We start from the raw sequence: 13,438 nt of genomic DNA on the forward strand, positions 1-13,438 counted from the left end.
AGTAAGCAGTTTCTTTCAGCTGCAGACATTAGACCAGTGAGCAAGAAGGCTTGTTCATATATTTTTGTTTTACTTTTATGATCCAAGTGTTAGGAGCTGGGAATTTGGATCCAAAGGGGTTGAATTTACGTATGCAGGACACGTTGTTCAAGGAGCTAATACTTACAGTAAACAGAGGTTGCTTAACTGTTGAGTAATGCTACAATAGTTATTTCCAATATTTTGCAAGAAACAATGTTCATGCAATGTTTTACCACTAGCAATTTGTTGGTGGTTTTAATTCCATGCCAAACAAATCTCTAAGGGCTGTAATTTCAAAAACATGGAGTATCACACGTTGGGAACTAGACTCTCTTTCTACTTTTGTAAGGTAAGCCATATATGGAAGAGATACATTTTCTTTTCTCCTCTTAAAGTTACTTTAATATCTAAATGGTGTAAAAATACCCTTGTGACATCACATATTATCAATTCCATGCACTGAAAGGAGATAAGGGTGCATGCAACTTATATTACAGGTAATTCTGCTTTAAAAAAGTCTTTCTATCAAGAATACAACAGATCACTTCAAGACAGATGTAGTCTGAAGGGGCCATATTTGCCTTCTGTTTTAGCAATGTTCAGGTGTTTACATTATAATGAGTTCAAACCTAGCAGTATAAAAAAAATCTATACCGTATTAGGAAGTACTTTTTGTCTTAATTCTTTGTACAATATATTTCATTTATTGTGATGAAGATAAGAGTGGAAACAAGTTTAAAGTGCTTGAAAACAAATTATTTTTAAAGCACCCATGGATCTCTCTCTCTCCAGATCCTATTAACATTCATAATATTCCTCTATTTAGTGTACTTCACTGTAGCTATACATTATTGCTAGAAGTTTTCCTTTGACTGGTAATAGGTTGCCATAGTCTAGTGGAGCTCAGCTTTAGTAACCACTCTTACTAAATCAATTTCTTCCCTTTGAGATGGACACGTTCTTATTTTACAGATGGAGGACTAAGGGATAAAGAGGATAGATGGTCTTTAAAACATCTTCTTGTGGTCATCTAAGTGGCAGAAGGAAGCTGGAGATTTTAACTCCTATGCTTTTCCTTTCTCTATTCTTGTGCCATTTATATAGGTATGCATGCCTGTATATGAATACAGATAGATTTAGATGTCTGTACTGAAGGGAGATACAGAGTTGAAACAGATTTAATTAAATTCTACTGTTCATTAATCAGAGTTTTGAGCCCAGAATACTGGAGACTAAGCATGAATGTTTTGAGGAGAAACTAGGAGTTTTCCAGTTTTTCTGCCACCAGTTTCATAAGTTTCTTTGCTGGTGCAATCCTATCATTGCCACTTTCTTTAAAAATAATGTAAGATCATTTTGGCCTGAAGTAAGAAAATTCATGTGTACTTATTTATGTGGTGTAATGCTGTGCATACCAAAATACATACATAATTATTTTCCTAAACACATCTACATTGTATTAACTGTCAGCAGTTTTTATGCAGTTCCAAACAGACCGGTCTTTGGTTGCTTCACTTTGTTAAGGCAGTCTGACAAGAACTTTAGGTGGCCCTTGGGAACGGTTTCTTCCAATTTAAACTTATAGTTTAAGGTATGAGGTACATCAATTTGGTTATTATTTATTTATAATATAATTTATATTTATAATTTATTTTTTATCAAGCTCACCTCAAATTAGCATTCACTTGCGAAAGTAATTATATTAGTAGGTCATTTCCTTTCTCTATTATTTAGCATTAAATTTCTTGATAAGGAGTAGCAGAGTCGGTATTGAAAAGTGTGGCTACATCTGTGCATTTCAGCACACAAAAAAAACCAACAACAAACCAACCAACCAGCCAAACACAACTATTTAGGTATTTCTCCCTCTAGAGTCTGCTTTGCAGACAATATCTGTCTTCAAAATACGACATGTCTAATGTTCCTTGGTGAAACATACACAGGAGAAGACTGGCTTTTCATTGAGATATCAAGGTACATGTGGTGGTATATGAAAAAATACTGAGAACAGTTTGCCAGGCTCCTTTTCTATAGGATGCTGGTTAGCATAAAGGCAAGTATACAGTGCTCACAGTAGAGTGGACTATCTGTTCTTAGTTGTGAAAAATGGTCTGACATCTTGTCTTTGGTATGGTGAAAAGAGAGGCTAAGTAGGAAGTAAAGGAAAATACAAACTAAAAGAGCAGAAATTAGTGTAAGAAGGAAGAGGGTTAGGGGGATGAAGAGGTTGAGAGGAGGACGTGGTGGTGCAGAAGTGAAAATAATACTTCACTAGAGATGGTATATGAAGATGAATGGAGTGAATTGAGCAAACTAGACAGAACACTGATAAAACTGGAAACTAATTCCACTACTGTGGAATTGAGTAACATGCTAAGAATGAGGAAATCCACAGGAGAAAGCAGACAAAAGAAAGGTTGTAACAGGGGGGCATGTCACTGGGGAAATGCTTTTCACACTGATTCATGCACATTTTCTCTGGTGTGTTTCACTGTTTATTGCTCTTCAGAACTGATAACTTTTTGATGGTTGGAAGTCATAATATTTTGTTCCATGAGGAAAAATTTGCTTATGGGATTTCATGGACCTATTCTGTGTACCATTATTTATCATTAACCAGTTCTTCTTACTGCCCTTAAGACCTAAAATAATGCTGGTTTATACAGCACCTCCTAAAGGAACACTCAGCATGAGCAAGCTATAAAACTATACTACAGAGTTTGCCAACCCCTCAAGGGCAGGAACACTTAGTTTTGAACACTTTGGTTTTAGAATGAAAAGCTAAGAATATACTCCATTATTTAAGAGTAACTGAAACATCCCTCATCTTCATTTTTTTTTTTTTTTTTTTTAGAAAAGAACATTTGTTTCAGATATGAAACAAAAGGATACTAATTGAGAGCCATCTGTGGGCTCCTTTAATATACAGGAGCATGAGTTAACTCAAGGAGAACTCATGGAGCGTTGCATTGAAACTTCATGTCAGGGAAGTTTCCAAAACAAAGCCTGTAGATTATTTGGAAGTGAGAAAGCAGAAACCATTCCAACTAAAAACTGTCTTCTCTCCAACAGGTATTATGAATAGTTCTGGTGATACTGCATTCCTAGACTCCATGAACAGTAGCAAGTGTCCATATTTGCATTTCTAAACATTTAAGGACACTTAGCACTTCTCATTCCAGAAGAATGGAAGTGCGTTCAGTATAAGCAATGAAACCGTTTCAATATCCACTTTGGAGCTACACCCATATTATTTGCCGGTGAACAGTGCTTGGACCAGGACAGCTGTGACTTTCTATGTAAATAGAAAAGCTGGACAGGAAAGAGAAAAAAATTACTGAGCAGAAATATAAATGACAGGTGAAAATTTGCAAAGATGCTTATCTCCAATATGAGGGGTTGCTAGGAAGTGATGTTTTAGATTTAATTGCATAGAAGCTGGTTAAAATTCAATTTTGGATAGAGAGGATACATCTAAATACCCTGTTGTATGATGACAAAACAAATGTACTTGGCACATAGACAATGATTAGTGGTAAAATTACTCTTAAAATAGCTGGTCATCTGGTTTTCCTGTGTTGTATGTAAAGTTAAAAAAAAAGTCTAAAATTTCACCAGTTTGCTCTTGAAAATGGATGACCTTGTCTTTTCATTTTCTGAAGGTGAGTGTATGTGAATGAGATAAGCTAGAATGTCATCTTGCAATATGTCATCTACAGCATGGTGATTTTCCATATGCAGTCTGTTTCCCAGCAGTAAATGCAAACTAAATGAAAAGAAACTTCTCCTTGATGAAAGGTGGAATAAGCTACCTTGCATTTACAGCAGGAGTAGTTTATATGCTATAAGATCACTGCTGTGTTTTACTCCTTACTCTCTGGAATACTGTAAGATGGAAGAAAATATGAAGAGTCTTGAAATTTAGAGACAATTATCCTTCCCAAGTTTTGCATGGTTCTCAGGATGGTGAGTAATGGGTTGCTTTTCTGCACAGCAGCACAGCTGTACAGCTACTGGATTTGCTTCAACAAAACATCAACTTTTCAGAGAAAATTGGCTCCAGGAAGATAACAGATGTACAAAAGAAAATTGGGAAAGGATAACTCTTAACATCTTTGTATTTTGTTTACTAGACACTTTTAAAGGGAGAAAAAGCCTAAATGTTATGACAAGTTGCTATTTTTGCCCTTATAAACTAATTTTACCATACCCATTTGTTCATATTATTGCACCACCACAGATAAGAGTGCTGTTGTTGCAGCTTTGCTAGATCACATTCAACCTTACTCTTCCAAGCACTTGTGTCTTTGGTACTATTTAAATGGCAACAAAAGCTGGCAAGAATTTATGCCTTCACTGCTTGTTCTTTTAACGAATGAGAAAAACTCTGGTTAACGCTTTTCTTTGTTTGGTCTATTGTTTCAATTTGTTTGCAATGACAATTGCAGACATTTTGCTAGAGAGAATTATGCTTCAGTCTCTCTCTGAAGTTTATTTCTGTTTGCTAACGAAACACTCCTTTTGTGTTTTGTATTTGTTGCATTATGGTAGCAGTCATGGACACTAATTCCCAAACATGGGGTTGTTATTCCTGCTTGGGGATACAATCACACAAATATAAAAGGCAGAGGAGCTATGAGTTTTGACACAATCCCAGAAATGTTAGAAAAGGAGAGGTCACGATGCCCTTTCAAGTGAGGTGGTGAGTGGAAATGTTTGGGACCTACTGTTCCAGGAAACCTGTTGTCCTCATCAGAGGACCTCTTTGTGGGCACCATATAAACACATAGCAAAAAGCTGACTCCTGTCCTGGAAAGCTTGTTGTCTAATTTACAACTTCTTTTAGCAGCAACAGTCCACAATAAATCTCAAAAGGTTGCTTTCTGTCAACAATTCATCAGGGTTTTCACTGAAGCAAATGTGGAACACCAGCAACACTGAAGTCTGCCTCTGACCTAAACATATTATTGCATGTTTACTGCAGGAATAGCTACAGTAGCCCTACATACCGTCTCTGACAGTGTAATTAAAGTCTGTGCCTACAGAGGCATGTGAGGGTGGGGAAGGAGTCGGTTATACTTCCCAAGAATATTCTCCTGGTCAACAATTTGCAGGTAGGAGGTTTCCTAATGCAGTGGTAAAGATGTGGTATTGAGGTGACTTTGTCTCAGTGGATTTATCTTCCATAAACTTGTCTAGTTTTCCTCTGAACCCATGTGAACTGCTGGTATTCAGAGTATCTGGTATACAGTGTCCCACTGCATATTAAGTTATTATGGGAAAAAAAACCCCTATTGTTCTGCCTAGAAGCCCCCATGCACATAGTGAGATAGTCTCTTTGCTGACAAGTCTTAGAACACAAGACAGTCCGGGAACAGTGAAATTTGCGTGTTTATAGAAAACTGGATTTTTGACATCCAGTGGTTCAAGAATTATGTCAGACCACAATTTTGCTCTTTTTTTTAAAAAAAAAAAAAAAAAATCACTTTTAGATAGGGTATGTCTACAACATGTTTACAGGAGAGATTTTAATTAATTTACCCAGAACTCTATGCTGCTGCTTACATGCTGTACAGCTTAGCTGTACAAATGAACTGTTTACAGCAGTCTTCCTTCTCCTCTGAGGTTTGCCAGGTAAACACACATACTAACTTGCAAAAATGACCACAGTACTCTTCATTTGCTACATTTTGTTGTTGTTGTTGTTTGCCAGTTTGAATGAGCAATCAAACAGAAACAGAACATATACATGAACAGACATTCATATATCTTGGAAATAAATCTTTACATGGTTTACAAACGCAAATAATTTCAAACAAATGCTTAAAATAATTATTAAATAAGTCTTCATTTTCATGCTGGGCTGAGGTTTTCTTCCACATCTGTAGTAAATTGTCCCAAGGAACATTAACTCAAAAGAACCGGATTGTCTTTTACTAGTATGGTTAGGGTCAATGAATGAGTCGTGAAAAAGCAGTACTGTAATTTTGCAGTTGGTCACAGGAAAAAAATGGTCTTATATATTTCAGAAAATAAAATGCATAAAAATTATTTTCTTTAGCAGGAGCTTTAGTTGCACTAAGTCTTCTGCCACCTTTTAAGCAGACTATCTTCTGTGTCTGAAGGGATCCTATAAATGGATAGAAAGTTGTGAAACAGAACAATGGTAGAAGTATATCTGTCAGAGAGTGTCAGCTGGACAATTTTTCAGGAAGTGACTGATGGTTAAAGTTTCTGTATTATGCATATTAACTCTGGTTGACTTTTGTAGCCTAGATTCAATTTCCATATTACCCAGTATAGCTTAATGAGCAAATTGTCCCTTAGCTACATAAGGGATTATGTAGTACCAATTCCTGCCGACTTTCCTCTCTGAGTTGCATAAATAATTGTTCTTTCTGAATTTTTCCTTTGCCTTTATTTTATTATTATTTTTTTAAGGGGTAGAGACTACTGCTGTCTTCCTGGGTGTTGTGGGGAGAGCTCTACTACTCTGGTAGAAATCAAGAAAACCTACATTATAGAAGAATGGTTTCTTAATGGAATTATCTTACAAAGTATGTATGTGTCTCAGGAGAGTGTTTCTTCACCTCAAGGCAGATTGTGTATAAAACAAAAGTCAAGTGAAAGCACAATTTGAAGAGCCTGATTATAGACTAAGATTTGAATGAAATAGGATACGTTAAAATAACTGAGAAGGGTAAACCAATATGAACCAGCCTTCTTAAAAAGGGAAAAAATATATATAGTCATCTGGGATAATACTTGTATAGGGAGAGAGAAATGAACCAAAGTAAAAACTATATTAGTCTTGCATATATTCCAAAGAATAGCGATGGTTATAGAAAATAGCTAAACAGCTATGGGAGTTAGGTTCTGCTTTGGTATTTGTGTCCATCTGTGGTATTTCTGCACATGGCCACATATAACTATGGCCAGTGAAGTCAGCTTTTTGGAAACATCTCTAGAAAAAGGTGTTCTGGTGCTGTGTGTACTAGTGCTGAGTTTCATGGTTTCTGTCTTGCATTGTAAAAAGGCAGTGACCAAAGAAATAGAGGAATAGAGTAAACCTGATTTTCAGTTTTAAGATAGACACATAAGGAAGAAGTATCTGACCTACAATATATTTTGAAAAAACAAGCTATACTTATTCAAGAATTAAATATTGTATGCATATCTGTTAATAGAAAGCAAATCAATCTGTATCTTGTGTGGCCATTGTTTTTGTTCAAAACTGCTCACTTTTCTTCAAGCATTTCTCTCTGTACTGTTTTACCATCTGTTTATGAATATAAGTAAATATTGTTATTGTAAAGATACTCTCTAGTCTGGCCGGTAACATGTGATCCAAATTAAATCCTAGCTCTCTAGGGAGTTGCTGATTTTTAGTGGTTCTGAGTATGTGAGACTGAGAGTGTGTATGAAAACCAAAAAACACCAAGGTATTTTTTATTTATTTATTTATTTTTGCTTTAGAGACCTTGCCCCTACATGGGGACGGGGTGCTAGAAATCTGGGTGCATGATGTAAGTGTATGGAAGTTCTGCTTACATATGGAGTGAATTAGGAAAGGCTGAGAGAGAAAAATACTACATTTTCCAGTGTCCATCATTATGAAAGTGGAATAAGTGTTAAGCAGCTGCCAACTTTACATGCTGAGCAGAATACTGACAGTAAGCTTGTCATCCTTAAGTTGCTTATTTTACCAATATGTTTCTCTTTGTTCTTGATGGGGGGAAAATTTTAGGCAATCTCAAATATATTAAGTATTGAAGTTTGAATGGTTTAAATGGAAAATTTAGCCACATTAATAGTGTATCATCTTTTTTTCTATTAATGAAAAAATAATGGCAAAGGTTACAGGACGTAATTTAAATATAACCAAGTTAAATAGGGACAGAGTGGCCCCATGATAGGAAAAGAATTAGTCCAAGACAGCTTGAGAGGAAACAAAGCCACGGCGGATCTATTTTCTGCATCCGTAAATAAATACAAAATGAATAACTCAAAATTGGCCTGAGAGACTCTCCCTGGTTTTGGAGGAGACAATTCACTGGAAATGTCAGCATAACAACAGGAATATGTCAGGTGTAAGTGATAAAAGAAATGAGTTCTTAAATAGGAATCAGAAAAAATAATTAAAATAGCATCAGCAGTATATGTAATGATGTCCTTTATGCCTATAATCACCTACATGATATAATTCTTAGTCAGTAAAGGAAAACAGGGAAAGATTTTCTTATTTTTCTGCATTATTTTACAATGTGAAATTAGACCAATTTTCCAGATGTCTCTGTTATGTATCCAGCTGGGCAAGCCAAAAGGGTATTCTGCTCTTTCATTGAATAGAGTTCTTTGTAAATTAAACACAATACTTTTATTAAGCATTTGGCGCAGCAGCTACCTGAACTGATATAGACAAAGCAGATGAAAAATACCCAAAATTAATGTCATGTGTTTTCTGTTGTGTTCAGAAATATTTTCTTGATTGAAGTATGAAATGTTACTGTGAACTGAAATAAAACTTTAAGATAGCAATATCTAGGACTTAATTTCCAAAGTTTTAGAATGCAAAAGGTGTGCAAAACATACTTTGTGAACAATCAGATAATTCCAATATAAATAATGAAACATATTTCAATGAAATTACTGGAGATCAAGTGAAGCTGTTCGCAAATGATTAAAACGCAGTTGCACAATTTGAAGCAACACTGAGTGTGGAATCAGACTGTAAACCTCGTGAAAAGAGAAATATTCGGAAGTTTTAAACAAGTAAACACAGGCCTGAATCAATGCAGTTTAGACTCTTATCCAAAGGTACCCCAAACTTTGGAGCTATGCACCATGTGTGATGATCGTATACCATCCAGATAACTTCCATGATTCAAACTGCTATATAATGAATATCCCTGTCTTATATTATGAACCCTATGTCCTCTCCTCTGGGCAGCAGAAACAATTTCGACTGTATACCCTGTGTACTGGCTAAAAATAAATCATTTCATTTACTCTCTTGGTTCCAAAGTTAAACTCAAAGTGCTAAAATCAAAAAGAAGTGTTTCCACTAAATATACACCAGCCTTTCCACTAGCTCTTTTATGTTTTTTCTTTCTCAATATTTCTCAGTATTTCTCTTGATTTGGCAGGTAAGCCTGTTTATACAGGCGCTGACCATGGTTACCTTCCATTGGTTTTACTTTTGCAGGAGCTAATCAGAACTTTGTAGAATCAGGCTTTTCACTTACTAGAGTTATTTTAACTAAAACAGAAATGAAGAGAAAGAGGAGAAAGAAAACATTAAGTTTTTTTTTGTTTGTTTTGTTTTGTTTTTAAACAAATGTATTTTAAAGTATATTTGCATAAGGGCAGCATTCTTATTTAAGGCTTTTTAGGAAAAAAAAAACAAACGTACTAATCTGCAGAACTTCTGCTATAAAAAGCAGCACTCCAAGATCTAGTAGTTTAAACATGCTAATATATAAAATAGCTGTAGTTTAGAAATGCAAGCCTGTGAGATTCAGCCTTCTGTTGCTTTCTGAATCACTGGTCTGATCTACAGAATCTAGCGTTTGATATTTCTAGTTTCAGCTTTATCTGAGGCACTTCAGTGTACAATTTATTTGGGAAAAGTACATTTCGTCTAATAACACAAAAACTGACAGAACTGATTTTGTTAAAAAGTAAGCAAAAATTACTCTGGACTGAAATGGAATATGGAAAGTATTAGCACAAGCATTTTTTTTTTAGTACTACAATTATAACAAGTCTGCAGCCTTCATATACTCAAACTGATATCAGTCTGGAATGACTTTTCCAGAAAGTATAGTATGGCACAGAAAAGACTAACATGTGTAGGTATCCTCACCAGTGGCATGCTGAACAATGAAACATGTGGTTTAGTTGTTTGGTATTTTAAAAAAGAAAATGCTACAGACATGAGTCTGCTTCTCTTTGCTACATTCGTCCAGAAGGTTGGACACTACATCGCAATGGCTAGTTTAAATGTGTCTGGTGTCCATCATTAACGTAGTTCTATCTTACATCATGGTATAAAGCGATCTTGTGATTTTTAAATAGTTTCCCCAGATTAAATGTAATCATGAAAGTCATGAAGAATATTTTAAATCATCATGATTATATAGATAGATTCTAGTCTTTGTGTGTATACATGATATACATAATTAGAGCAATACGCTACATTCAAACCAATTGCAATCATGAAATTACTCTTGCCCATTAAACTGTACAAGGGGGATCTGATTACACCCTTTTTATTTTTGAGTTCCTTGTAATTCCCAAGACCTCAAATGCTTCAAACCAGTTGTAGCAGTAGGACTTTTAATTATACTGTTTACTGAGTGACATATAGCTTCTTAGTCTGAATTAGTCCTGGGCAAACAGATAAGAGTAAAGTGAACTAAAAAACTAAATGCAGAAAAGTTGTGTACAGAATTGAATGCCTTGATTTAAAACACTCTCCTGGTAGTTTTCTTGTATGTTGCTATGGTAAATATATATATATATATATATATATATATGTTTTTGTTACAAGTTTTCTAAAGTGACAGATGTCCTTTAAAGTAGCTTTTCTGTGCTTTCACCTTTAGTTTTGAAAAACAAGTTTTTGATTTGTAATTTCTGTATGCTGAAAAAGGCAACTCATTGTCTTCCTGTAGTGATTGCAATCCATTCCCAATAAAAATGCATCTGGACAGAACCTTTTCTAGGGAAGAGTCTAGCCTGCATTTATTATAATATGTCATTAAGCAGCTTTCTGTTGTTGAAAAAATAAACATGAAATTCTTGAACTAGCTGAGAAATTAATGAAAAGTGTATTTGATGAATTGTGTTTTTATTTTCTTTTGAATTCAAATTTGGAAAATATGCACACCTTTAATTTTGAAATAAGCTGTGCCATTAAAAATATGCCAGTTCCCTTAATTGCACAGGGAATACTTGATGTACTTTTACTTATGGTAGAGAATGTTATTGGTTATTAGTATCTTACAGCGAGATGATCTGAACCTTATTTCCATCACAGTCAGTTCTGTGCCATAGGTGTTAGAAAGTGAACAATAGAAGTACACCAAAAGTGTCAAAGCAAGACTGTCTTAAATTTTGCTCTTTGCAGATGGCATTTCTAACTGTACAGGCTAATTTGTTTGTTAACTGCATATTATCAATAGCTAAAAATTCAACAGACCCTAATCTTGGTGCTTCTCAGCTTAGTAGCACTTTACATAACCATACAGCTTCTTTGAAACAAGCAGCAACTTGGGGCAAGAATCCAGGACAGTTGCAAAAGCATAGATTGTTTTGTCTCGAAGTAGTTGAGTAGTTGCTGAGTATGATTTTTCATAATCATCTGTGTTTCTAAGTTCACATTATATCTGCTAAATTTCTCTCTCTTTCATACTCAGGATTAAAATAATTGTTCAAATAGACCTCACAAATCTCTGGTGACCTCCTTAATAAACCCCTGAGTGTGAGATGAAATTTGAAGATTTATTTTTAATATCAGCATTTTGCAGGAAATAATCTTTATATAATTTAGTCCATGCTCCTATACAGTAGAAGTTACATAATTTAAACTAGTTACTCATGGATTGAGCCAAATTACCTTTGATTAGAAGTTGTAGTTCAGAAAGACATCTAGTCTTGATTTAAGAATGCAAAGAGGTGAAGAATCCATGCCAGGCTAGTTTGCTCTAGCAGTCATTGTCCTCTGTATCTCTACAGGCACTGCCTGAACAATCACTTTCTGCTCATGCTAAGTATTCCAACACTTGCTATATGATTCAATATATCTTTGTAGAGTCAGTTGACAGAAATTGTGGCAGCATTACATGGAAAACCTCAAGTCCTTTGAAAGGAAATATTGTGGATGAGGTAGATCATTTGCTTCAACACAAACCCTCTTAAGGACTTCTTTTACTTAAAAGAGGCCTGAGAAGATTTACCAAACTCTCCCTGAATAGGGAAGGCAAGAAGTTCCTTCTAGGGCAGTCAGTACAAATAGCTAGCCTAGATGCATTGAGTCTCTCTGCTGCTGCAGAAACCTGTCTGCCTGAACCACTTATAGAATGTGTTGCAAATAGCTAATTTAGGTAGCTAACTCAGATCCTTGCGTTGGGATTGTTTGTAAAAATACTCACAGCAGTGGATCAAAGACATTCCAAGTGGTATCTTTTTGTGTCTATTTTAGAGAATTTGATTACAGAATTACCTATACCAAGCCCATTTCAAGATCTCTGAATTTGACATAATGCAATGTGCTTTTTACACAAGGATTTCTGTTAGCCTATGTTCTGTTAATCTGTTCCTTGGATCAAATGATATCAGTAGTCAGAGTTTCAAATCTGGATTCACTTTGACCAGATCTTCTTCAGTCCTCTGAAAAATTAGTGCAGTTTTCTTGCTGGCATCAATTAGTATATGTTATATCTTCCATTAGAAAAAAGGCTAATGGCAGTTGCCTAAAAATTCCAGTCCATACAGCATGAACTGTTGCTATGGCTGACTTTTAGATCACCTGCAACTTCTCAGAGATTGGTAAATTTTTGTTGTTGTTGTTGTAGTTAGCTTGTACAATTAAAAAGGAAAATTTACAGTTCTTTGGTTTTAGTGCTGTAATAAAAATGATCCACTTTTCTCAAAAATCAGCCGTTCAACCTGAGGTGTTCATCATTTCAAGGGAATGAACAGTGGCTAATCTCAGCACCAAAATTTGAACTTTATGTAATATTCATGACCAGGCCATCAAAGTGTGAGAGGAGCATCTTTACAAACTTGTAAATGTAGGCTACATAAATGCTTATATGCTGGGTCCCACTGAAAAACGTGATTCCCGCATAGTACTTAGAGTATCCTTCACCAAAGTTAACTTTCTTTTTCTTTTTTCTGCAACCTGACAGCCATTTGCATTCTCAACTGAAGCAATAAATAAATAAATAAATAAAAATAAACAGTGCAAATTATCCTGAAAATGAATGCTGACCAAAAAGGCCAGCTGGTGTAAGAGGAAGCAATTAGTACTCACTGCACCTGAAGGCACAGGGGTAAATCATGAACTCTACATGGCTTGCTTAGGAGACACCCAGAGAGGAGTGGGAGGGCAGTCACCCCCTTCCCACACTTAACCAGGTTGAGACAGACAACTCAGCCAGATCTTGTACATGAAATTTCCTCCCACTAACAAGAAGAACTGACCTATTTTTAAAGCACTTAGGATGTTTTGTTAGCTCTAGTAGTAATAATAATGAAATTATCCATATAACTTCTCTCTGCCTAGACAGATCTATATCTAGCTGGAAAAGAAGAAAACAAAAAGAAGGGAAACAGATTCATTTCTGAATTCTGACATCTCTAAGTTCCCAAAGTTTCATGGAGTTCCCACCACCCACCATGCTGAAATGAT

General features: G+C 35.4%; 1 long non-coding RNA gene across 23 annotated transcripts in view; it reads left to right on the forward strand.

Moving 5' to 3' along the window:
* LOC121070778 overlaps positions 1-13,438 on the forward strand; it is a 235,516-nt gene that overhangs the window by 159,174 nt on the left and 62,904 nt on the right. For 19 of the 23 annotated variants that reach the window (XR_005820215.1, XR_005820206.1, XR_005820214.1 and 16 more), the window contains one exon: positions 6,463-6,578. The exons of the other annotated variants lie outside the window; for them this stretch is intronic. This is a non-coding gene — a long non-coding RNA (uncharacterized LOC121070778). The remainder of the gene's footprint in view (positions 1-6,462; positions 6,579-13,438) is intronic. 23 annotated transcript variants of the gene reach the window in all.

The sequence above is a fragment of the Cygnus olor genome, chromosome 5 (assembly GCF_009769625.2).
Source record: "Cygnus olor isolate bCygOlo1 chromosome 5, bCygOlo1.pri.v2, whole genome shotgun sequence".
Lineage (NCBI taxonomy): Eukaryota > Metazoa > Chordata > Aves > Anseriformes > Anatidae > Cygnus > Cygnus olor.